Source organism: Gorilla gorilla, chromosome 13 (assembly GCF_029281585.2).
Source record: "Gorilla gorilla gorilla isolate KB3781 chromosome 13, NHGRI_mGorGor1-v2.1_pri, whole genome shotgun sequence".
Classification (NCBI taxonomy): Eukaryota; Metazoa; Chordata; class Mammalia; order Primates; family Hominidae; genus Gorilla; species Gorilla gorilla.
This window is the reverse complement of record NC_073237.2, coordinates 13,684,886-13,709,537: the sequence shown is the minus strand read 5'-3', so window position 1 is coordinate 13,709,537 and position 24,652 is coordinate 13,684,886.

The window sequence follows — 24,652 nt, the reverse complement described above, 5'->3', positions numbered from 1 at the left end:
AAAAGGGAATGTGACCTGGTTGCCCATTGCAGAGTTATGATGTCACAATGTCGCCTTAGGCACATCACAGACAAGCGCCTGTCACCTGGGTGACCAGTGCAGCGTTATGATGTCACAATGACCCTTTGGCAGATCACAGACAAGGGTCTGTCACCTGGGGGACCGGTGCAGATTTATGATGTCCCAATGACTCCTTAGGCAGATCAAAGACAAGGGTCTGTCACCTGGGTGACCATTGCAGAGTTATGATGTCACAATGCCCCCTTAGGCAGATCACAGTCAAGAGTCTGCACCTGGGCGACCAGTGCGGAGTTATGATATCACAATGCCCCCTAAGGCAGATCACAGACAAGGGTCTGTCACCTGGGTGACCAGTGCGGAGTTATGATGTCACAATGCCCCCTTAGGCAGATCACAGACAAGGGTCTGTCTCCTGGGTGACCAGTGGTGTATTATGTTGTCACAATGACCCCTTAGGCAGATCACAGACAAGGGCCTGTCACCTGGGTGACCCGTGCAGTGTTATGATGTCACAATGCCCCCTTAGGCAGATCACAGTTAATGGACTGTCACCTGGGTGACCAGTGCAGAGTTATGATGTCACAATGCCCCCTTAGGCAGATCAAAGGAAAGGGTCTGTCACCTGGGTGACCAGTGCAGTGTTATCATTTCACAGTGCCCACTTAGGCAGATAAAATCCAGGGTCTGTCACCTCAGTGACCAGTGCAGAGTTATGACGTCACAATGACCCCTTAGGCTGATCAACGACCAGGGTCTGTCACCTGGGTGACCAGTGCAGAGTTCTCATGTCACAATGCTGCCTTAGGCAGATGAAAGAAAAGGGTGTGTCACCTGGGTGACTAGTGCAGTATTATGATGTCACAGTGACCCCTTAGGGAGATCAAAGACAAGGGTCTATCACCTGGATGACCAGGGCAGAGTTATGATGTCACTATGCCAACTTAGGCAGTTCACAGACAAGTGTCTGTCACCTGGGTGAGCAGTGCAGAATTATGATGTCACAATGCCCCCTTAGGCAGATAACAGATAAGGGTCTGTCACCTGGGTGACCATTGCAGAGTTATGATGTCACAATGACCCGTTAGGCAGATCAAAGACCAGGGTCTGTATCCTGGGTGACCAGTGAAGAGTTATGATGTCACAATACACCTTAGGCAGACCACAGACGAGGGTCTGTCACCTGGGTGACCAGTGCAGAGTTATGATGTCACAATGACCCCTTAGGCAGATTACAGACAAGGTTCTGTCACCTGGGTGACCAGTGCAGTGTTATGATGTCACAATGTCCCCTTAGGGAGATCACAGACAAGGGTCTGTCACCAGGGCCACAAGTGCAGAGTTAGGATGTCACAATGCTACCTTGGGCAGATGAAGGAAAAGGGTCTGTCACCTGGGTGACCAGTGCAGTGTTATGATGTCACAATGACCCCTTAGGCAGATCAAAGACAAGGGTCTGTCACCTGGATGACCAGGACAGAGTTATGATGTCCCAATGCTGCCTTAGGAAGATCACAGACAAGGGTCTGTCACCTGGCTGAGCAGTGCAGAATTATGATGTCACAATGCCCCCTTAGGCAAAAAACAGACAAGGGTCTGTCACCTGGGTGACCCGTGAAGAGTAATGATGTCACAATGCACCCTTAGGCAGACCACAGACAATGGCTTGTCACCTGGGTGACCCGTGCAGAGTTATGATGTCACAATGCACCCTTAGGCAGATCACAGACAAGGGTCTGTCACCTGGGTGACCCATGCGGAATTATGATGTCACAGTGCCCCTTAGGCAGATGACAGACAAGTGTCTGTCGCCTGGGAGAGCAGTGCAGGGTTATGATTTCACAATGCCCCCTTAGGCAGAGCACAGACAAGGGTCTGTCACCACGGTGACCAGTACAGAGTTATGACCTGACAATGCCCACTTAGGCGGATCACAGACAAGGGTCTGTCACTTGGGTGACCAGTGCAGAGTCATGATGTCACAATGCCGCCATAGGCAGATCACAGAAGTGGGCCTGTCACCTGGGTCCCCATTGCACAGTTTTGATGTCACAATGCCACCTTAGGCAGATCACAGACAAGGGTCTGTCACCTGGGTGACCAGTGCAGAGTTATGATGTCACAATGACCCCTTAGGCAGATAACAAACAAGGGTCTGTCGTAAGGGTGACGAGTGCAGTGTTGTGATGTCAAAATGCCCCCTTAGGCAGATCACAGACAAGGTTCTGTCGCCTGGGTGACCAGTGCAGAGTCCTGATATCACAATGCCCCCTTAGGCAGATCACAGAAAAGGGAATGTGACCTGGTTGCCCATTGCAGAGTTATGATGTCACAATGTCGCCTTAGGCACATCACAGACAAGCGCCTGTCACCTGGGTGACCAGTGCAGCGTTATGATGTCACAATGACCCTTTGGCAGATCACAGACAAGGGTCTGTCACCTGGGGGACCGGTGCAGATTTATGATGTCCCAATGACTCCTTAGGCAGATCAAAGACAAGGGTCTGTCACCTGGGTGACCATTGCAGAGTTATGATGTCACAATGCCCCCTTAGGCAGATCACAGTCAAGAGTCTGCACCTGGGCGACCAGTGCGGAGTTATGATATCACAATGCCCCCTAAGGCAGATCACAGACAAGGGTCTGTCACCTGGGTGACCAGTGCGGAGTTATGATGTCACAATGCCCCCTTAGGCAGATCACAGACAAGGGTCTGTCTCCTGGGTGACCAGTGGTGTATTATGTTGTCACAATGACCCCTTAGGCAGATCACAGACAAGGGCCTGTCACCTGGGTGACCCGTGCAGTGTTATGATGTCACAATGCCCCCTTAGGCAGATCACAGTTAATGGACTGTCACCTGGGTGACCAGTGCAGAGTTATGATGTCACAATGCCCCCTTAGGCAGATCAAAGGAAAGGGTCTGTCACCTGGGTGACCAGTGCAGTGTTATCATTTCACAGTGCCCACTTAGGCAGATAAAATCCAGGGTCTGTCACCTCAGTGACCAGTGCAGAGTTATGACGTCACAATGACCCCTTAGGCTGATCAACGACCAGGGTCTGTCACCTGGGTGACCAGTGCAGAGTTCTCATGTCACAATGCTGCCTTAGGCAGATGAAAGAAAAGGGTGTGTCACCTGGGTGACTAGTGCAGTATTATGATGTCACAGTGACCCCTTAGGGAGATCAAAGACAAGGGTCTATCACCTGGATGACCAGGGCAGAGTTATGATGTCACTATGCCAACTTAGGCAGTTCACAGACAAGTGTCTGTCACCTGGGTGAGCAGTGCAGAATTATGATGTCACAATGCCCCCTTAGGCAGATAACAGATAAGGGTCTGTCACCTGGGTGACCATTGCAGAGTTATGATGTCACAATGACCCGTTAGGCAGATCAAAGACCAGGGTCTGTATCCTGGGTGACCAGTGAAGAGTTATGATGTCACAATACACCTTAGGCAGACCACAGACGAGGGTCTGTCACCTGGGTGACCAGTGCAGAGTTATGATGTCACAATGACCCCTTAGGCAGATTACAGACAAGGTTCTGTCACCTGGGTGACCAGTGCAGTGTTATGATGTCACAATGTCCCCTGAGGGAGATCACAGACAAGGGTCTGTCACCAGGGCCACAAGTGCAGAGTTAGGATGTCACAATGCTACCTTGGGCAGATGAAGGAAAAGGGTCTGTCACCTGGGTGACCAGTGCAGTGTTATGATGTCACAATGACCCCTTAGGCAGATCAAAGACAAGGGTCTGTCACCTGGATGACCAGGACAGAGTTATGATGTCCCAATGCTGCCTTAGGAAGATCACAGACAAGGGTCTATCACCTGGCTGAGCAGTGCAGAATTATGATGTCACAATGCCCCCTTAGGCAAAAAACAGACAAGGGTCTGTCACCTGGGTGACCCGTGAAGAGTAATGATGTCACAATGCACCCTTAGGCAGACCACAGACAATGGCTTGTCACCTGGGTGACCCGTGCAGAGTTATGATGTCACAATGCACCCTTAGGCAGATCACAGACAAGGGTCTGTCACCTGGGTGACCCATGCGGAATTATGATGTCACAGTGCCCCTTAGGCAGATGACAGACAAGTGTCTGTCGCCTGGGAGAGCAGTGCAGGGTTATGATTTCACAATGCCCCCTTAGGCAGAGCACAGACAAGGGTCTGTCACCACGGTGACCAGTACAGAGTTATGACCTGACAATGCCCACTTAGGCGGATCACAGACAAGGGTCTGTCACTTGGGTGACCAGTGCAGAGTCATGATGTCACAATGCCGCCATAGGCAGATCACAGAAGTGGGCCTGTCACCTGGGTCCCCATTGCACAGTTTTGATGTCACAATGCCACCTTAGGCAGATCACAGACAAGGGTCTGTCACCTGGGTGACCAGTGCAGAGTTATGATGTCACAATGACCCCTTAGGCAGATAACAAACAAGGGTCTGTCGTAAGGGTGACGAGTGCAGTGTTGTGATGTCAAAATGCCCCCTTAGGCAGATCACAGACAAGGTTCTGTCGCCTGGGTGACCAGTGCAGAGTCCTGATATCACAATGCCCCCTTAGGCAGATCACAGAAAAGGGAATGTGACCTGGTTGCCCATTGCAGAGTTATGATGTCACAATGTCGCCTTAGGCACATCACAGACAAGCGCCTGTCACCTGGGTGACCAGTGCAGCGTTATGATGTCACAATGACCCTTTGGCAGATCACAGACAAGGGTCTGTCACCTGGGGGACCGGTGCAGATTTATGATGTCCCAATGACTCCTTAGGCAGATCAAAGACAAGGGTCTGTCACCTGGGTGACCATTGCAGAGTTATGATGTCACAATGCCCCCTTAGGCAGATCACAGTCAAGAGTCTGCACCTGGGCGACCAGTGCGGAGTTATGATATCACAATGCCCCCTAAGGCAGATCACAGACAAGGGTCTGTCACCTGGGTGACCAGTGCGGAGTTATGATGTCACAATGCCCCCTTAGGCAGATCACAGACAAGGGTCTGTCTCCTGGGTGACCAGTGGTGTATTATGTTGTCACAATGACCCCTTAGGCAGATCACAGACAAGGGCCTGTCACCTGGGTGACCCGTGCAGTGTTATGATGTCACAATGCCCCCTTAGGCAGATCACAGTTAATGGACTGTCACCTGGGTGACCAGTGCAGAGTTATGATGTCACAATGCCCCCTTAGGCAGATCAAAGGAAAGGGTCTGTCACCTGGGTGACCAGTGCAGTGTTATCATTTCACAGTGCCCACTTAGGCAGATAAAATCCAGGGTCTGTCACCTCAGTGACCAGTGCAGAGTTATGACGTCACAATGACCCCTTAGGCTGATCAACGACCAGGGTCTGTCACCTGGGTGACCAGTGCAGAGTTCTCATGTCACAATGCTGCCTTAGGCAGATGAAAGAAAAGGGTGTGTCACCTGGGTGACTAGTGCAGTATTATGATGTCACAGTGACCCCTTAGGGAGATCAAAGACAAGGGTCTATCACCTGGATGACCAGGGCAGAGTTATGATGTCACTATGCCAACTTAGGCAGTTCACAGACAAGTGTCTGTCACCTGGGTGAGCAGTGCAGAATTATGATGTCACAATGCCCCCTTAGGCAGATAACAGATAAGGGTCTGTCACCTGGGTGACCATTGCAGAGTTATGATGTCACAATGACCCGTTAGGCAGATCAAAGACCAGGGTCTGTATCCTGGGTGACCAGTGAAGAGTTATGATGTCACAATACACCTTAGGCAGACCACAGACGAGGGTCTGTCACCTGGGTGACCAGTGCAGAGTTATGATGTCACAATGACCCCTTAGGCAGATTACAGACAAGGTTCTGTCACCTGGGTGACCAGTGCAGTGTTATGATGTCACAATGTCCCCTTAGGGAGATCACAGACAAGGGTCTGTCACCAGGGCCACAAGTGCAGAGTTAGGATGTCACAATGCTACCTTGGGCAGATGAAGGAAAAGGGTCTGTCACCTGGGTGACCAGTGCAGTGTTATGATGTCACAATGACCCCTTAGGCAGATCAAAGACAAGGGTCTGTCACCTGGATGACCAGGACAGAGTTATGATGTCCCAATGCTGCCTTAGGAAGATCACAGACAAGGGTCTATCACCTGGCTGAGCAGTGCAGAATTATGATGTCACAATGCCCCCTTAGGCAAAAAACAGACAAGGGTCTGTCACCTGGGTGACCCGTGAAGAGTAATGATGTCACAATGCACCCTTAGGCAGACCACAGACAATGGCTTGTCACCTGGGTGACCCGTGCAGAGTTATGATGTCACAATGCACCCTTAGGCAGATCACAGACAAGGGTCTGTCACCTGGGTGACCCATGCGGAATTATGATGTCACAGTGCCCCTTAGGCAGATGACAGACAAGTGTCTGTCGCCTGGGAGAGCAGTGCAGGGTTATGATTTCACAATGCCCCCTTAGGCAGAGCACAGACAAGGGTCTGTCACCACGGTGACCAGTACAGAGTTATGACCTGACAATGCCCACTTAGGCGGATCACAGACAAGGGTCTGTCACTTGGGTGACCAGTGCAGAGTCATGATGTCACAATGCCGCCATAGGCAGATCACAGAAGTGGGCCTGTCACCTGGGTCCCCATTGCACAGTTTTGATGTCACAATGCCACCTTAGGCAGATCACAGACAAGGGTCTGTCACCTGGGTGACCAGTGCAGAGTTATGATGTCACAATGACCCCTTAGGCAGATAACGAACAAGGGTCTGTCGTAAGGGTGACGAGTGCAGTGTTGTGATGTCAAAATGCCCCCTTAGGCAGATCACAGACAAGGTTCTGTCGCCTGGGTGACCAGTGCAGAGTCCTGATATCACAATGCCCCCTTAGGCAGATCACAGAAAAGGGAATGTGACCTGGTTGCCCATTGCAGAGTTATGATGTCACAATGTCGCCTTAGGCACATCACAGACAAGCGCCTGTCACCTGGGTGACCAGTGCAGCGTTATGATGTCACAATGACCCTTTGGCAGATCACAGACAAGGGTCTGTCACCTGGGGGACCGGTGCAGATTTATGATGTCCCAATGACTCCTTAGGCAGATCAAAGACAAGGGTCTGTCACCTGGGTGACCATTGCAGAGTTATGATGTCACAATGCCCCCTTAGGCAGATCACAGTCAAGAGTCTGCACCTGGGCGACCAGTGCGGAGTTATGATATCACAATGCCCCCTAAGGCAGATCACAGACAAGGGTCTGTCACCTGGGTGACCAGTGCGGAGTTATGATGTCACAATGCCCCCTTAGGCAGATCACAGACAAGGGTCTGTCTCCTGGGTGACCAGTGGTGTATTATGTTGTCACAATGACCCCTTAGGCAGATCACAGACAAGGGCCTGTCACCTGGGTGACCCGTGCAGTGTTATGATGTCACAATGCCCCCTTAGGCAGATCACAGTTAATGGACTGTCACCTGGGTGACCAGTGCAGAGTTATGATGTCACAATGCCCCCTTAGGCAGATCAAAGGAAAGGGTCTGTCACCTGGGTGACCAGTGCAGTGTTATCATTTCACAGTGCCCACTTAGGCAGATAAAATCCAGGGTCTGTCACCTCAGTGACCAGTGCAGAGTTATGACGTCACAATGACCCCTTAGGCTGATCAACGACCAGGGTCTGTCACCTGGGTGACCAGTGCAGAGTTCTCATGTCACAATGCTGCCTTAGGCAGATGAAAGAAAAGGGTGTGTCACCTGGGTGACTAGTGCAGTATTATGATGTCACAGTGACCCCTTAGGGAGATCAAAGACAAGGGTCTATCACCTGGATGACCAGGGCAGAGTTATGATGTCACTATGCCAACTTAGGCAGTTCACAGACAAGTGTCTGTCACCTGGGTGAGCAGTGCAGAATTATGATGTCACAATGCCCCCTTAGGCAGATAACAGATAAGGGTCTGTCACCTGGGTGACCATTGCAGAGTTATGATGTCACAATGACCCGTTAGGCAGATCAAAGACCAGGGTCTGTATCCTGGGTGACCAGTGAAGAGTTATGATGTCACAATACACCTTAGGCAGACCACAGACGAGGGTCTGTCACCTGGGTGACCAGTGCAGAGTTATGATGTCACAATGACCCCTTAGGCAGATTACAGACAAGGTTCTGTCACCTGGGTGACCAGTGCAGTGTTATGATGTCACAATGTCCCCTGAGGGAGATCACAGACAAGGGTCTGTCACCAGGGCCACAAGTGCAGAGTTAGGATGTCACAATGCTACCTTGGGCAGATGAAGGAAAAGGGTCTGTCACCTGGGTGACCAGTGCAGTGTTATGATGTCACAATGACCCCTTAGGCAGATCAAAGACAAGGGTCTGTCACCTGGATGACCAGGACAGAGTTATGATGTCCCAATGCTGCCTTAGGAAGATCACAGACAAGGGTCTATCACCTGGCTGAGCAGTGCAGAATTATGATGTCACAATGCCCCCTTAGGCAAAAAACAGACAAGGGTCTGTCACCTGGGTGACCCGTGAAGAGTAATGATGTCACAATGCACCCTTAGGCAGACCACAGACAATGGCTTGTCACCTGGGTGACCCGTGCAGAGTTATGATGTCACAATGCACCCTTAGGCAGATCACAGACAAGGGTCTGTCACCTGGGTGACCCATGCGGAATTATGATGTCACAGTGCCCCTTAGGCAGATGACAGACAAGTGTCTGTCGCCTGGGAGAGCAGTGCAGGGTTATGATTTCACAATGCCCCCTTAGGCAGAGCACAGACAAGGGTCTGTCACCACGGTGACCAGTACAGAGTTATGACCTGACAATGCCCACTTAGGCGGATCACAGACAAGGGTCTGTCACTTGGGTGACCAGTGCAGAGTCATGATGTCACAATGCCGCCATAGGCAGATCACAGAAGTGGGCCTGTCACCTGGGTCCCCATTGCACAGTTTTGATGTCACAATGCCACCTTAGGCAGATCACAGACAAGGGTCTGTCACCTGGGTGACCAGTGCAGAGTTATGATGTCACAATGACCCCTTAGGCAGATAACGAACAAGGGTCTGTCGTAAGGGTGACGAGTGCAGTGTTGTGATGTCAAAATGCCCCCTTAGGCAGATCACAGACAAGGTTCTGTCGCCTGGGTGACCAGTGCAGAGTCCTGATATCACAATGCCCCCTTAGGCAGATCACAGAAAAGGGAATGTGACCTGGTTGCCCATTGCAGAGTTATGATGTCACAATGTCGCCTTAGGCACATCACAGACAAGCGCCTGTCACCTGGGTGACCAGTGCAGCGTTATGATGTCACAATGACCCTTTGGCAGATCACAGACAAGGGTCTGTCACCTGGGGGACCGGTGCAGATTTATGATGTCCCAATGACTCCTTAGGCAGATCAAAGACAAGGGTCTGTCACCTGGGTGACCATTGCAGAGTTATGATGTCACAATGCCCCCTTAGGCAGATCACAGTCAAGAGTCTGCACCTGGGCGACCAGTGCGGAGTTATGATATCACAATGCCCCCTAAGGCAGATCACAGACAAGGGTCTGTCACCTGGGTGACCAGTGCGGAGTTATGATGTCACAATGCCCCCTTAGGCAGATCACAGACAAGGGTCTGTCTCCTGGGTGACCAGTGGTGTATTATGTTGTCACAATGCACCCTTAGGCAGATCACAGACAAGGGCCTGTCACCTGGGTGACCCGTGCAGTGTTATGATGTCACAATGCCCCCTTAGGCAGATCACAGTTAATGGACTGTCACCTGGGTGACCAGTGCAGAGTTATGATGTCACAATGCCCCCTTAGGCAGATCAAAGGAAAGGGTCTGTCACCTGGGTGACCAGTGCAGTGTTATCATTTCACAGTGCCCACTTAGGCAGATAAAATCCAGGGTCTGTCACCTCAATGACCAGTGCAGAGTTATGACGTCACAATGACCCCTTAGGCTGATCAACGACCAGGGTCTGTCACCTGGGTGACCAGTGCAGAGTTCTCATGTCACAATGCTGCCTTAGGCAGATGAAAGAAAAGGGTGTGTCACCTGGGTGACTAGTGCAGTATTATGATGTCACAGTGACCCCTTAGGGAGATCAAAGACAAGGGTCTATCACCTGGATGACCAGGGCAGAGTTATGATGTCACTATGCCAACTTAGGCAGTTCACAGACAAGTGTCTGTCACCTGGGTGAGCAGTGCAGAATTATGATGTCACAATGCCCCCTTAGGCAGGTAACAGATAAGGGTCTGTCACCTGGGTGACCATTGCAGAGTTATGATGTCACAATGACCCGTTAGGCAGATCAAAGACCAGGGTCTGTATCCTGGGTGACCAGTGAAGAGTTATGATGTCACAATACACCTTAGGCAGACCACAGACGAGGGTCTGTCACCTGGGTGACCAGTGCAGAGTTATGATGTCACAATGACCCCTTAGGCAGATTACAGACAAGGTTCTGTCACCTGGGTGACCAGTGCAGTGTTATGATGTCACAATGTCCCCTTAGGGAGATCACAGACAAGGGTCTGTCACCAGGGCCACAAGTGCAGAGTTAGGATGTCACAATGCTACCTTGGGCAGATGAAGGAAAAGGGTCTGTCACCTGGGTGACCAGTGCAGTGTTATGATGTCACAATGACCCCTTAGGCAGATCAAAGACAAGGGTCTGTCACCTGGATGACCAGGACAGAGTTATGATGTCCCAATGCTGCCTTAGGAAGATCACAGACAAGGGTCTATCACCTGGCTGAGCAGTGCAGAATTATGATGTCACAATGCCCCCTTAGGCAAAAAACAGACAAGGGTCTGTCACCTGGGTGACCCGTGAAGAGTAATGATGTCACAATGCACCCTTAGGCAGACCACAGACAATGGCTTGTCACCTGGGTGACCCGTGCAGAGTTATGATGTCACAATGCACCCTTAGGCAGATCACAGACAAGGGTCTGTCACCTGGGTGACCCATGCGGAATTATGATGTCACAGTGCCCCTTAGGCAGATGACAGACAAGTGTCTGTCGCCTGGGAGAGCAGTGCAGGGTTATGATTTCACAATGCCCCCTTAGGCAGAGCACAGACAAGGGTCTGTCACCACGGTGACCAGTACAGAGTTATGACCTGACAATGCCCACTTAGGCGGATCACAGACAAGGGTCTGTCACTTGGGTGACCAGTGCAGAGTCATGATGTCACAATGCCGCCATAGGCAGATCACAGAAGTGGGCCTGTCACCTGGGTCCCCATTGCACAGTTTTGATGTCACAATGCCACCTTAGGCAGATCACAGACAAGGGTCTGTCACCTGGGTGACCAGTGCAGAGTTATGATGTCACAATGACCCCTTAGGCAGATAACGAACAAGGGTCTGTCGTAAGGGTGACGAGTGCAGTGTTGTGATGTCAAAATGCCCCCTTAGGCAGATCACAGACAAGGTTCTGTCGCCTGGGTGACCAGTGCAGAGTCCTGATATCACAATGCCCCCTTAGGCAGATCACAGAAAAGGGAATGTGACCTGGTTGCCCATTGCAGAGTTATGATGTCACAATGTCGCCTTAGGCACATCACAGACAAGCGCCTGTCACCTGGGTGACCAGTGCAGCGTTATGATGTCACAATGACCCTTTGGCAGATCACAGACAAGGGTCTGTCACCTGGGGGAACGGTGCAGATTTATGATGTCCCAATGACTCCTTAGGCAGATCAAAGACAAGGGTCTGTCACCTGGGTGACCATTGCAGAGTTATGATGTCACAATGCCCCCTTAGGCAGATCAGAGACAAGGGTCTGTCACCTTGGTTACCAGCGCAGAGTTATGATGTGACAATGCCCACTTATGGAGATCAAAGACAATGGTCTATCACCAGGGTGACCCGTGCAGAGTTATGATGTCACAATGCAACCTTTGGCAGATCACAGACAAGTGTCTGTCACCTGCGTGTCCCGTGCAGAGTTATGAATTCACAATGCCCCCTTAGGCAGATCAAAGACAAGGGTCCGTCACCTTGGTGACAAATTCAGAGTTATGATGTCACAATGCCCCCTTAGGCAGATCACAGACAAGGGTCTGTCACCTGGGTGACCAGTGCAGAATCATGATGTCACAATGCCCTTTAGGCAGCTCACAGACAAGGGTCTGTCACCTGGGTGACCAGTGCAGTGTTATGATGTCACAATGCCCCCTTAGGCTGATCACTTACAAGGGTCTTTCACATGGGTGACCAGTGCAGATTTATGATCAGAATGCCTCCTTAGGACGATCACAGTCAAGGGCCTGTCACCAAGGTGCCCAAGGCTGAGTTATGATGTCACAATACCCCCTTAGGCAGATCACAGACAACGGCCTGTCACCTGGGTGACCAGTGCAGAGTTATGATGTCACAATGCCCCTTTAGGCAGATGAAAGACAAGGGCCTGTCACCTGGGTGCCCAGTGCAGAGTTATGATGTCACAATGCCCGCTTAGGGAGATCACAGACAAGAGCCTGTCTCTGGGGAGACCAGGGAAGAGTTATGATGTGACAATGCCCCCTTAGGCAGATCACAGAAAAGGTCCTGTCACCTGGGTGACCAGTGCCTTGTTATTATGTCACAATGCCCCCTTAGGCAGATCACAGACAAGGGCCTGTGACGTGGGTGAGCGGTGCAGAGTTGTGATGTCACAATGCCCCCTTAGGCAGATCACAGACCAGGGCCTGTCAGTTGGGTGACCCTCGCAGTGTTATGATGTCACTATGCCCCCTTAGGCATATCAAAGACAAGGGCCAGTCACCTAGGTGAACAGTGCAGAGTTATGATGTCACAATGCCACCTTAGGCAGATCAGAAAGAAGGACCTGTCACCTGAGTTAGCAGTGCAGTGTTATGATGTCACAATTCCCCCTTAGGTGGATCACAGACTAGGGTCTGTCACCTGGGTAACCAGTGCAGAATTACGATGTCACAATGCCCCCTTAGGCAGATCACACACAAGGGTCTGTCACCTGGGTGAGCAGTGCAGAATTATGATGTCACAATGCCCCCATAGGCAGATAACAGATAAGGGTCGGTCACCTGCGTGACCAGTGCAGAGTTATGATGTCACAATGCCCCCTTAGTGAGATCTCTGTCAAGGATCCCACACCTGGTTGACCAGTGCACAGTTATGATGTCACAACGCCCCCTGAGGCAGATCACAGACAGGGGTCTGTCACCACGGTGACCAGTGCAGAGTTATGATGTCACAATTCCCAATTAGGCAGATCACAGACAAGGGTCTGTCACATGGGTGACCAGTGCAGAGTCATGATGTCACAATGCTGCCTAAGGCAGATCACAGAAATGGGCCTGTCACCTGGGTCCCAATTGCACAGTTATGATGTCACAATGCCACCTTAGGCAGATCACAGACAAGGGTCTGTAACCTGGCAGAGCAGTACAGAATTATGATGTCACAATGCCCCCTTAGGGAAAAGACAGACAAGGGTCTGTCACCTGGGTGACCCGTGAAGAGTTATGATGTCACAATGCATCCTTATCCAGATCACAGACAATGGCTTGTCACCTGGATGACCCGTGCAGAGTTATGATGTCACAATGCACCCTTAGGCAGATCACAGACAAGGGTCTGTCACCTGGGTGACCCATGCGGAATTATGATGTCACAGTGCCCCTTAGGCAGATGACAGACAAGTGTCTGTCGCCTGGGAGAGCAGTGCAGGGTTATGATTTCACAATGCCCCCTTAGGCAGAGCACAGACAAGGGTCTGTCACCACGGTGACCAGTACAGAGTTATGACCTGACAATGCCCACTTAGGCGGATCACAGACAAGGGTCTGTCACTTGGGTGACCAGTGCAGAGTCATGATGTCACAATGCCGCCATAGGCAGATCACAGAAGTGGGCCTGTCACCTGGGTCCCCATTGCACAGTTTTGATGTCACAATGCCACCTTAGGCAGATCACAGACAAGGGTCTGTCACCTGGGTGACCAGTGCAGAGTTATGATGTCACAATGACCCCTTAGGCAGATAACGAACAAGGGTCTGTCGTAAGGGTGACGAGTGCAGTGTTGTGATGTCAAAATGCCCCCTTAGGCAGATCACAGACAAGGTTCTGTCGCCTGGGTGACCAGTGCAGAGTCCTGATATCACAATGCCCCCTTAGGCAGATCACAGAAAAGGGAATGTGACCTGGTTGCCCATTGCAGAGTTATGATGTCACAATGTCGCCTTAGGCACATCACAGACAAGCGCCTGTCACCTGGGTGACCAGTGCAGCGTTATGATGTCACAATGACCCTTTGGCAGATCACAGACAAGGGTCTGTCACCTGGGGGACCGGTGCAGATTTATGATGTCCCAATGACTCCTTAGGCAGATCAAAGACAAGGGTCTGTCACCTGGGTGACCATTGCAGAGTTATGATGTCACAATGCCCCCTTAGGCAGATCACAGTCAAGAGTCTGCACCTGGGCGACCAGTGCGGAGTTATGATATCACAATGCCCCCTAAGGCAGATCACAGACAAGGGTCTGTCACCTGGGTGACCAGTGCGGAGTTATGATGTCACAATGCCCCCTTAGGCAGATCACAGACAAGGGTCTGTCTCCTGGGTGACCAGTGGTGTATTATGTTGTCACAATGCACCCTTAGGCAGATCACAGACAAGGGCCTGTCACCTGGGTGACCCGTGCAGTGTTATGATGTCACAATGCCCCCTTAGGCAGATCACAGTTAATGGACTGTCACCTGGGTGACCAGTGCAGAGTTATGATGTCACAATGCCCCCTTAGGCAGATCAAAGGAAAGGGTCTGTCACCTGGGTGACCAGTGCAGTGTTATCATTTCACAGTGCCCACTTAGGCAGATAAAATCCAGGGTCTGTCACCTCAGTGACCAGTGCAGAGTTATGACGTCACAATGACCCCTTAGGCTGATCAACGACCAGGGTCTGTCACCTGGGTGACCAGTGCAGAGTTCTCATGTCACAATGCTGCCTTAGGCAGATGAAAGAAAAGGGTGTGTCACCTGGGTGACTAGTGCAGTATTATGATGTCACAGTGACCCCTTAGGGAGATCAAAGACAAGGGTCTATCACCTGGATGACCAGGGCAGAGTTATGATGTCACTATGCCAACTTAGGCAGTTCACAGACAAGTGTCTGTCACCTGGGTGAGCAGTGCAGAATTATGATGTCACAATGCCCCCTTAGGCAGATAACAGATAAGGGTCTGTCACCTGGGTGACCATTGCAGAGTTATGATGTCACAATGACCCGTTAGGCAGATCAAAGACCAGGGTCTGTATCCTGGGTGACCAGTGAAGAGTTATGATGTCACAATACACCTTAGGCAGACCACAGACGAGGGTCTGTCACCTGGGTGACCAGTGCAGAGTTATGATGTCACAATGACCCCTTAGGCAGATTACAGACAAGGTTCTGTCACCTGGGTGACCAGTGCAGTGTTATGATGTCACAATGTCCCCTTAGGGAGATCACAGACAAGGGTCTGTCACCAGGGCCACAAGTGCAGAGTTAGGATGTCACAATGTTACCTTGGGCAGATGAAGGAAAAGGGTCTGTCACCTGGGTGACCAGTGCAGTGTTATGATGTCACAATGACCCCTTAGGCAGATCAAAGACAAGGGTCTGTCACCTGGATGACCAGGACAGAGTTATGATGTCCCAATGCTGCCTTAGGAAGATCACAGACAAGGGTCTATCACCTGGCTGAGCAGTGCAGAATTATGATGTCACAATGCCCCCTTAGGCAAAAAACAGACAAGGGTCTGTCACCTGGGTGACCCGTGAAGAGTAATGATGTCACAATGCACCCTTAGGCAGACCACAGACAATGGCTTGTCACCTGGGTGACCCGTGCAGAGTTATGATGTCACAATGCACCCTTAGGCAGATCACAGACAAGGGTCTGTCACCTGGGTGACCCATGCGGAATTATGATGTCACAGTGCCCCTTAGGCAGATGACAGACAAGTGTCTGTCGCCTGGGAGAGCAGTGCAGGGTTATGATTTCACAATGCCCCCTTAGGCAGAGCACAGACAAGGGTCTGTCACCACGGTGACCAGTACAGAGTTATGACCTGACAATGCCCACTTAGGCGGATCACAGACAAGGGTCTGTCACTTGGGTGACCAGTGCAGAGTCATGATGTCACAATGCCGCCATAGGCAGATCACAGAAGTGGGCCTGTCACCTGGGTCCCCATTGCACAGTTTTGATGTCACAATGCCACCTTAGGCAGATCACAGACAAGGGTCTGTCACCTGGGTGACCAGTGCAGAGTTATGATGTCACAATGACCCCTTAGGCAGATAACGAACAAGGGTCTGTCGTAAGGGTGACGAGTGCAGTGTTGTGATGTCAAAATGCCCCCTTAGGCAGATCACAGACAAGGTTCTGTCGCCTGGGTGACCAGTGCAGAGTCCTGATATCACAATGCCCCCTTAGGCAGATCACAGAAAAGGGAATGTGACCTGGTTGCCCATTGCAGAGTTATGATGTCACAATGTCGCCTTAGGCACATCACAGACAAGCGCCTGTCACCTGGGTGACCAGTGCAGCGTTATGATGTCACAATGACCCTTTGGCAGATCACAGACAAGGGTCTGTCACCTGGGGGACCGGTGCAGATTTATGATGTCCCAATGACTCCTTAGGCAGATCAAAGACAAGGGTCTGTCACCTGGGTGACCATTGCAGAGTTATGATGTCACAATGCCCCCTTAGGCAGATCACAGTCAAGAGTCTGCACCTGGGCGACCAGTGCGGAGTTATGATATCACAATGCCCCCTAAGGCAGATCACAGACAAGGGTCTGTCACCTGGGTGACCAGTGCGGAGTTATGATGTCACAATGCCCCCTTAGGCAGATCACAGACAAGGGTCTGTCTCCTGGGTGACCAGTGGTGTATTATGTTGTCACAATGACCCCTTAGGCAGATCACAGACAAGGGCCTGTCACCTGGGTGACCCGTGCAGTGTTATGATGTCACAATGCCCCCTTAGGCAGATCACAGTTAATGGACTGTCACCTGGGTGACCAGTGCAGAGTTATGATGTCACAATGCCCCCTTAGGCAGATCAAAGGAAAGGGTCTGTCACCTGGGTGACCAGTGCAGTGTTATCATTTCACAGTGCCCACTTAGGCAGATAAAATCCAGGGTCTGTCACCTCAGTGACCAGTGCAGAGTTATGACGTCACAATGACCCCTTAGGCTGATCAACGACCAGGGTCTGTCACCTGGGTGACCAGTGCAGAGTTCTCATGTCACAATGCTGCCTTAGGCAGATGAAAGAAAAGGGTGTGTCACCTGGGTGACTAGTGCAGTATTATGATGTCACAGTGACCCCTTAGGGAGATCAAAGACAAGGGTCTATCACCTGGATGACCAGGGCAGAGTTATGATGTCACTATGCCAACTTAGGCAGTTCACAGACAAGTGTCTGTCACCTGGGTGAGCAGTGCAGAATTATGATGTCACAATGCCCCCTTAGGCAGATAACAGATAAGGGTCTGTCACCTGGGTGACCATTGCAGAGTTATGATGTCACAATGACCCGTTAGGCAGATCAAAGACCAGGGTCTGTATCCTGGGTGACCAGTGAAGAGTTATGATGTCACAATACACCTTAGGCAGACCACAGACGAGGGTCTGTCACCTGGGTGACCAGTGCAGAGTTATGATGTCACAATGACCCCTTAGGCAGATTACAGACAAGGTTCTGTCACCTGGGTGACCAGTGCAGTGTTATGATGTCACAATGTCCCCTTAGGGAGATCACAGACAAGGGTCTGTCACCAGGGCCACAAGTGCAGAGTTAGGATGTCACAATGCTACCTTGGGCAGATGAAGGAAAAGGGTCTGTCACCTGGGTGACCAGTGCAGTGTTATGATGTCACAATGACCCCTTAGGCAGATCAAAGACAAGGGTCTGTCACCTGGATGACCAGGACAGAGTTATGATGTCCCAATGCTGCCTTAGGAAGATCACAGACAAGGGTCTATCACCTGGCTGAGCAGTGCAGAATTATGATGTCACAATGCCCCCTTAGGCAAAAAACAGACAAGGGTCTGTCACCTGGGTGACCCGTGAAGAGTAATGATGTCACAATGCACCCTTAGGCAGACCACAGACAATGGCTTGTCACCTGGGTGACCCGTGCAGAGTTATGATGTCACAATGCACCCTTAGGCAGATCACAGACAAGGGTCTGTCACCTGGGTGACCCATGCGGAATTATGATGTCACAGTGCCCCTTAGGCAGATGACAGACAAGTGTCTGTCGCCTGGGAGAGCAGTGCAGGGTTATGATTTCACAATGCCCCCTTAGGCAGAGCACAGACAAGGGTCTGTCACCACGGTGACCAGTACAGAGTTATGACCTGACAATGCCCACTTAGGCGGATCACAGACAAGGGTCTGTCACTTGGGTGACCAGTGCAGAGTCATGATGTCACAATGCCGCCATAGGCAGATCACAGAAGTGGGCCTGTCACCTGGGTCCCCATTGCACAGTTTTGATGTCACAATGCCACCTTAGGCAGATCACAGACAAGGGTCTGTCACCTGGGTGACCAGTGCAGAGTTATGATGTCACAATGACCCCTTAGGCAGATAACGAACAAGGGTCTGTCGTAAGGGTGACGAGTGCAGTGTTGTGATGTCAAAATGCCCCCTTAGGCAGATCACAGACAAGGTTCTGTCGCCTGGGTGACCAGTGCAGAGTCCTGATATCACAATGCCCCCTTAGGCAGATCACAGAAAAGGGAATGTGACCTGGTTGCCCATTGCAGAGTTATGATGTCACAATGTCGCCTTAGGCACATCACAGACAAGCGCCTGTCACCTGGGTGACCAGTGCAGCGTTATGATGTCACAATGACCCTTTGGCAGATCACAGACAAGGGTCTGTCACCTGGGGGACCGGTGCAGATTTATGATGTCCCAATGACTCCTTAGGCAGATCAAAGACAAGGGTCTGTCACCTGGGTGACCATTGCAGAGTTATGATGTCACAATGCCCCCTTAGGCAGATCACAGTCAAGAGTCTGCACCTGGGCGACCAGTGCGGAGTTATGATATCACAATGCCCCCTAAGGCAGATCACAGACAAGGGTCTGTCACCTGGGTGACCAGTGCGGAGTTATGATGTCACAATGCCCCCTTAGGCAGATCACAGACAAGGGTCTGTCTCCTGGGTGACCAGTGGTGTATTATGTTGTCACAATGACCCCTTAGGCAGATCACAGACAAGGGCCTGTCACCTGGGTGACCCGTGCAGTGTTATGATGTCACAATGCCCCCTTAGGCAGATCACAGTTAATGGACTGTCACCTGGGTGACCAGTGCAGAGTTATGATGTCACAATGCCCCCTTAGGCAGATCAAAGGAAAGGGTCTGTCACCTGGGTGACCAGTGCAGTGTTATCATTTCACAGTGCCCACTTAGGCAGATAAAATCCAGGGTCTGTCACCTCAGTGACCAGTGCAGAGTTATGACGTCACAATGACCCCTTAGGCTGATCAACGACCAGGGTCTGTCACCTGGGTGACCAGTGCAGAGTTCTCATGTCACAATGCTGCCTTAGGCAGATGAAAGAAAAGGGTGTGTCACCTGGGTGACTAGTGCAGTATTATGATGTCACAGTGACCCCTTAGGGAGATCAAAGACAAGGGTCTATCACCTGGATGACCAGGGCAGAGTTATGATGTCACTATGCCAACTTAGGCAGTTCACAGACAAGTGTCTGTCACCTGGGTGAGCAGTGCAGAATTATGATGTCACAATGCCCCCTTAGGCAGATAACAGATAAGGGTCTGTCACCTGGGTGACCATTGCAGAGTTATGATGTCACAATGACCCGTTAGGCAGATCAAAGACCAGGGTCTGTATCCTGGGTGACCAGTGAAGAGTTATGATGTCACAATACACCTTAGGCAGACCACAGACGAGGGTCTGTCACCTGGGTGACCAGTGCAGAGTTATGATGTCACAATGACCCCTTAGGCAGATTACAGACAAGGTTCTGTCACCTGGGTGACCAGTGCAGTGTTATGATGTCACAATGTCCCCTTAGGGAGATCACAGACAAGGGTCTGTCACCAGGGCCACAAGTGCAGAGTTAGGATGTCACAATGCTACCTTGGGCAGATGAAGGAAAAGGGTCTGTCACCTGGGTGACCAGTGCAGTGTTATGATGTCACAATGACCCCTTAGGCAGATCAAAGACAAGGGTATGTCACCTGGATGACCAGGACAGAGTTATGATGTCCCAATGCTGCCTTAGGAAGATCACAGACAAGGGTCTATCACCTGGCTGAGCAGTGCAGAATTATGATGTCACAATGCCCCCTTAAGCAAAAAACAGACAAGGGTCTGTCACCTGGGTGACCCGTGAAGAGTAATGATGTCACAATGCACCCTTAGGCAGACCACAGACAATGGCTTGTCACCTGGGTGACCCGTGCAGAGTTATGATGTCACAATGCACCCTTAGGCAGATCACAGACAAGGGTCTGTCACCTGGGTGACCCATGCGGAATTATGATGTCACAGTGCCCCTTAGGCAGATGACAGACAAGTGTCTGTCGCCTGGGAGAGCAGTGCAGGGTTATGATTTCACAATGCCCCCTTAGGCAGAGCACAGACAAGGGTCTGTCACCACGGTGACCAGTACAGAGTTATGACCTGACAATGCCCACTTAGGCGGATCACAGACAAGGGTCTGTCACTTGGGTGACCAGTGCAGAGTCATGATGTCACAATGCCGCCATAGGCAGATCACAGAAGTGGGCCTGTCACCTGGGTCCCCATTGCACAGTTTTGATGTCACAATGCCACCTTAGGCAGATCACAGACAAGGGTCTGTCACCTGGGTGACCAGTGCAGAGTTATGATGTCACAATGACCCCTTAGGCAGATAACGAACAAGGGTCTGTCGTAAGGGTGACGAGTGCAGTGTTGTGATGTCAAAATGCCCCCTTAGGCAGATCACAGACAAGGTTCTGTCGCCTGGGTGACCAGTGCAGAGTCCTGATATCACAATGCCCCCTTAGGCAGATCACAGAAAAGGGAATGTGACCTGGTTGCCCATTGCAGAGTTATGATGTCACAATGTCGCCTTAGGCACATCACAGACAAGCGCCTGTCACCTGGGTGACCAGTGCAGCGTTATGATGTCACAATGACCCTTTGGCAGATCACAGACAAGGGTCTGTCACCTGGGAGACCGGTGCAGATTTATGATGTCCCAATGACTCCTTAGGCAGATCAAAGACAAGGGTCTGTCACCTGGGTGACCATTGCAGAGTTATGATGTCACAATGCCCCCTTAGGCAGATAACGAACAAGGGTCTGTCGTAAGGGTGACGAGTGCAGTGTTGTGATGTCAAAATGCCCCCTTAGGCAGATCACAGACAAGGTTCTGTCGCCTGGGTGACCAGTGCAGAGTCCTGATATCACAATGCCCCCTTAGGCAGATCACAGAAAAGGGAATGTGACCTGGTTGCCCATTGCAGAGTTATGCTGTCACAATGTCGCCTTAGGCACATCACAGACAAGCGCCTGTCACCTGGGTGACCAGTGCAGGGTTATGATGTCACAATGACCCTTTGGCAGATCACAGACAAGGGTCTGTCACCTGGGGGACCGGTGCAGATTTATGATGTCCCAATGACTCCTTAGGCAGATCAAAGACAAGGGTCTGTCACCTGGGTGACCATTGCAGAGTTATGATGTCACAATGCCCCCTTAGGCAGATCACAGTCAAAAGTCTGCACCTGGGCGACCAGTGCGGAGTTATGATATCACAATGCCCCCTAAGGCAGATCACAGACAAGGGTCTGTCACCTGGGTGACCAGTGCGGAGTTATGATGTCACAATGCCCCCTTAGGCAGATCACAGACAAGGGTCTGTCTCCTGGGTGACCCGTGCAGAGTTATGATGTCACAATGCACCCTTAGGCAGATCACAGACAAGGGTCTGTCACCTGGGTGACCCATGCGGAATTATGATGTCACAGTGCCCCTTAGGCAGATGACAGACAAGTGTCTGTCGCCTGGGAGAGCAGTGCAGGGTTATGATGTCACAATGCCCCCTTAGGCAGAGCACAGACAAGGGTCTGTCACCACGGTGACCAGTACAGAGTTATGACCTGACAATGCCCACTTAGGCGGATCACAGACAAGGGTCTGTCACTTGGGTGACCAGTGCAGAGTCATGATGTCACAATGCCGCCATAGGCAGATCACAGAAGTGGGCCTGTCACCTGGGTCCCCATTGCACAGTTTTGATGTCACAATGCCACCTTAGGCAGATCACAGACAAGGGTCTGTCACCTGGGTGACCAGTGCAGAGTTATGATGTCACAATGACCCCTTAGGCAGATAACGAACAAGCGTCTGTCGTAAGGGTGACGAGTGCAGTGTTGTGATGTCAAAATGCCCCCTTAGGCAGATCACAGACAAGGTTCTGTTGCCTGGGTGACCAGTGCAGAGTCCTGATATCACAATGCCCCCTTAGGCAGATCACAGAAAAGGGAATGTGACCTGGTTGCCCATTGCAGAGTTATGATGTCACAATGTCGCCTTAGGCACATCACAGACAAGCGCCTGTCACCTGGGTGACCAGTGCAGCGTTATGATGTCACAATGACCCTTTGGCAGATCACAGACAAGGGTCTGTCACCTGGGGGACCGGTGCAGATTTATGATGTCCCAATGACTCCTTAGGCAGATCAAAGACAAGGGTCTGTCACCTGGGTGACCATTGCAGAGTTATGATGTCACAATGCCCCCTTAGGCAGATCACAGTCAAGAGTCTGCACCTGGGCGACCAGTGCGGAGTTATGATATCACAATGCCCCCTAAGGCAGATCACAGACAAGGGTCTGTCACCTGGGTGACCAGTGCGGAGTTATGATGTCACAATGCCCCCTTAGGCAGATCACAGACAAGGGTCTGTCTCCTGGGTGACCAGTGGTGTATTATGTTGTCACAATGACCCCTTAGGCAGATCACAGACAAGGGCCTGTCACCTGGGTGACCCGTGCAGTGTTATGATGTCACAATGCCCCCTTAGGCAGATCACAGTTAATGGACTGTCACCTGGGTGACCAGTGCAGAGTTATGATGTCACAATGCCCCCTTAGGCAGATCAAAGGAAAGGGTCTGTCACCTGGGTGACCAGTGCAGTGTTATCATTTCACAGTGCCCACTTAGGCAGATAAAATCCAGGGTCTGTCACCTCAGTGACCAGTGCAGAGTTATGACGTCACAATGACCCCTTAGGCTGATCAACGACCAGGGTCTGTCACCTGGGTGACCAGTGCAGAGTTCTCATGTCACAATGCTGCCTTAGGCAGATGAAAGAAAAGGGTGTGTCACCTGGGTGACTAGTGCAGTATTATGATGTCACAGTGACCCCTTAGGGAGATCAAAGACAAGGGTCTATCACCTGGATGACCAGGGCAGAGTTATGATGTCACTATGCCAACTTAGGCAGTTCACAGACAAGTGTCTGTCACCTGGGTGAGCAGTGCAGAATTATGATGTCACAATGCCCCCTTAGGCAGATAACAGATAAGGGTCTGTCACCTGGGTGACCATTGCAGAGTTATGATGTCACAATGACCCGTTAGGCAGATCAAAGACCAGGGTCTGTATCCTGGGTGACCAGTGAAGAGTTATGATGTCACAATACACCTTAGGCAGACCACAGACGAGGGTCTGTCACCTGGGTGACCAGTGCAGAGTTATGATGTCACAATGACCCCTTAGGCAGATTACAGACAAGGTTCTGTCACCTGGGTGACCAGTGCAGTGTTATGATGTCACAATGTCCCCTTAGGGAGATCACAGACAAGGGTCTGTCACCAGGGCCACAAGTGCAGAGTTAGGATGTCACAATGCTACCTTGGGCAGATGAAGGAAAAGGGTCTGTCACCTGGGTGACCAGTGCAGTGTTATGATGTCACAATGACCCCTTAGGCAGATCAAAGACAAGGGTCTGTCACCTGGATGACCAGGACAGAGTTATGATGTCCCAATGCTGCCTTAGGAAGATCACAGACAAGGGTCTATCACCTGGCTGAGCAGTGCAGAATTATGATGTCACAATGCCCCCTTAGGCAAAAAACAGACAAGGGTCTGTCACCTGGGTGACCCGTGAAGAGTAATGATGTCACAATGCACCCTTAGGCAGACCACAGACAATGGCTTGTCACCTGGGTGACCCGTGCAGAGTTATGATGTCACAATGCACCCTTAGGCAGATCACAGACAAGGGTCTGTCACCTGGGTGACCCATGCGGAATTATGATGTCACAGTGCCCCTTAGGCAGATGACAGACAAGTGTCTGTCGCCTGGGAGAGCAGTGCAGGGTTATGATTTCACAATGCCCCCTTAGGCAGAGCACAGACAAGGGTCTGTCACCACGGTGACCAGTACAGAGTTATGACCTGACAATGCCCACTTAGGCGGATCACAGACAAGGGTCTGTCACTTGGGTGACCAGTGCAGAGTCATGATGTCACAATGCCGCCATAGGCAGATCACAGAAGTGGGCCTGTCACCTGGGTCCCCATTGCACAGTTTTGATGTCACAATGCCACCTTAGGCAGATC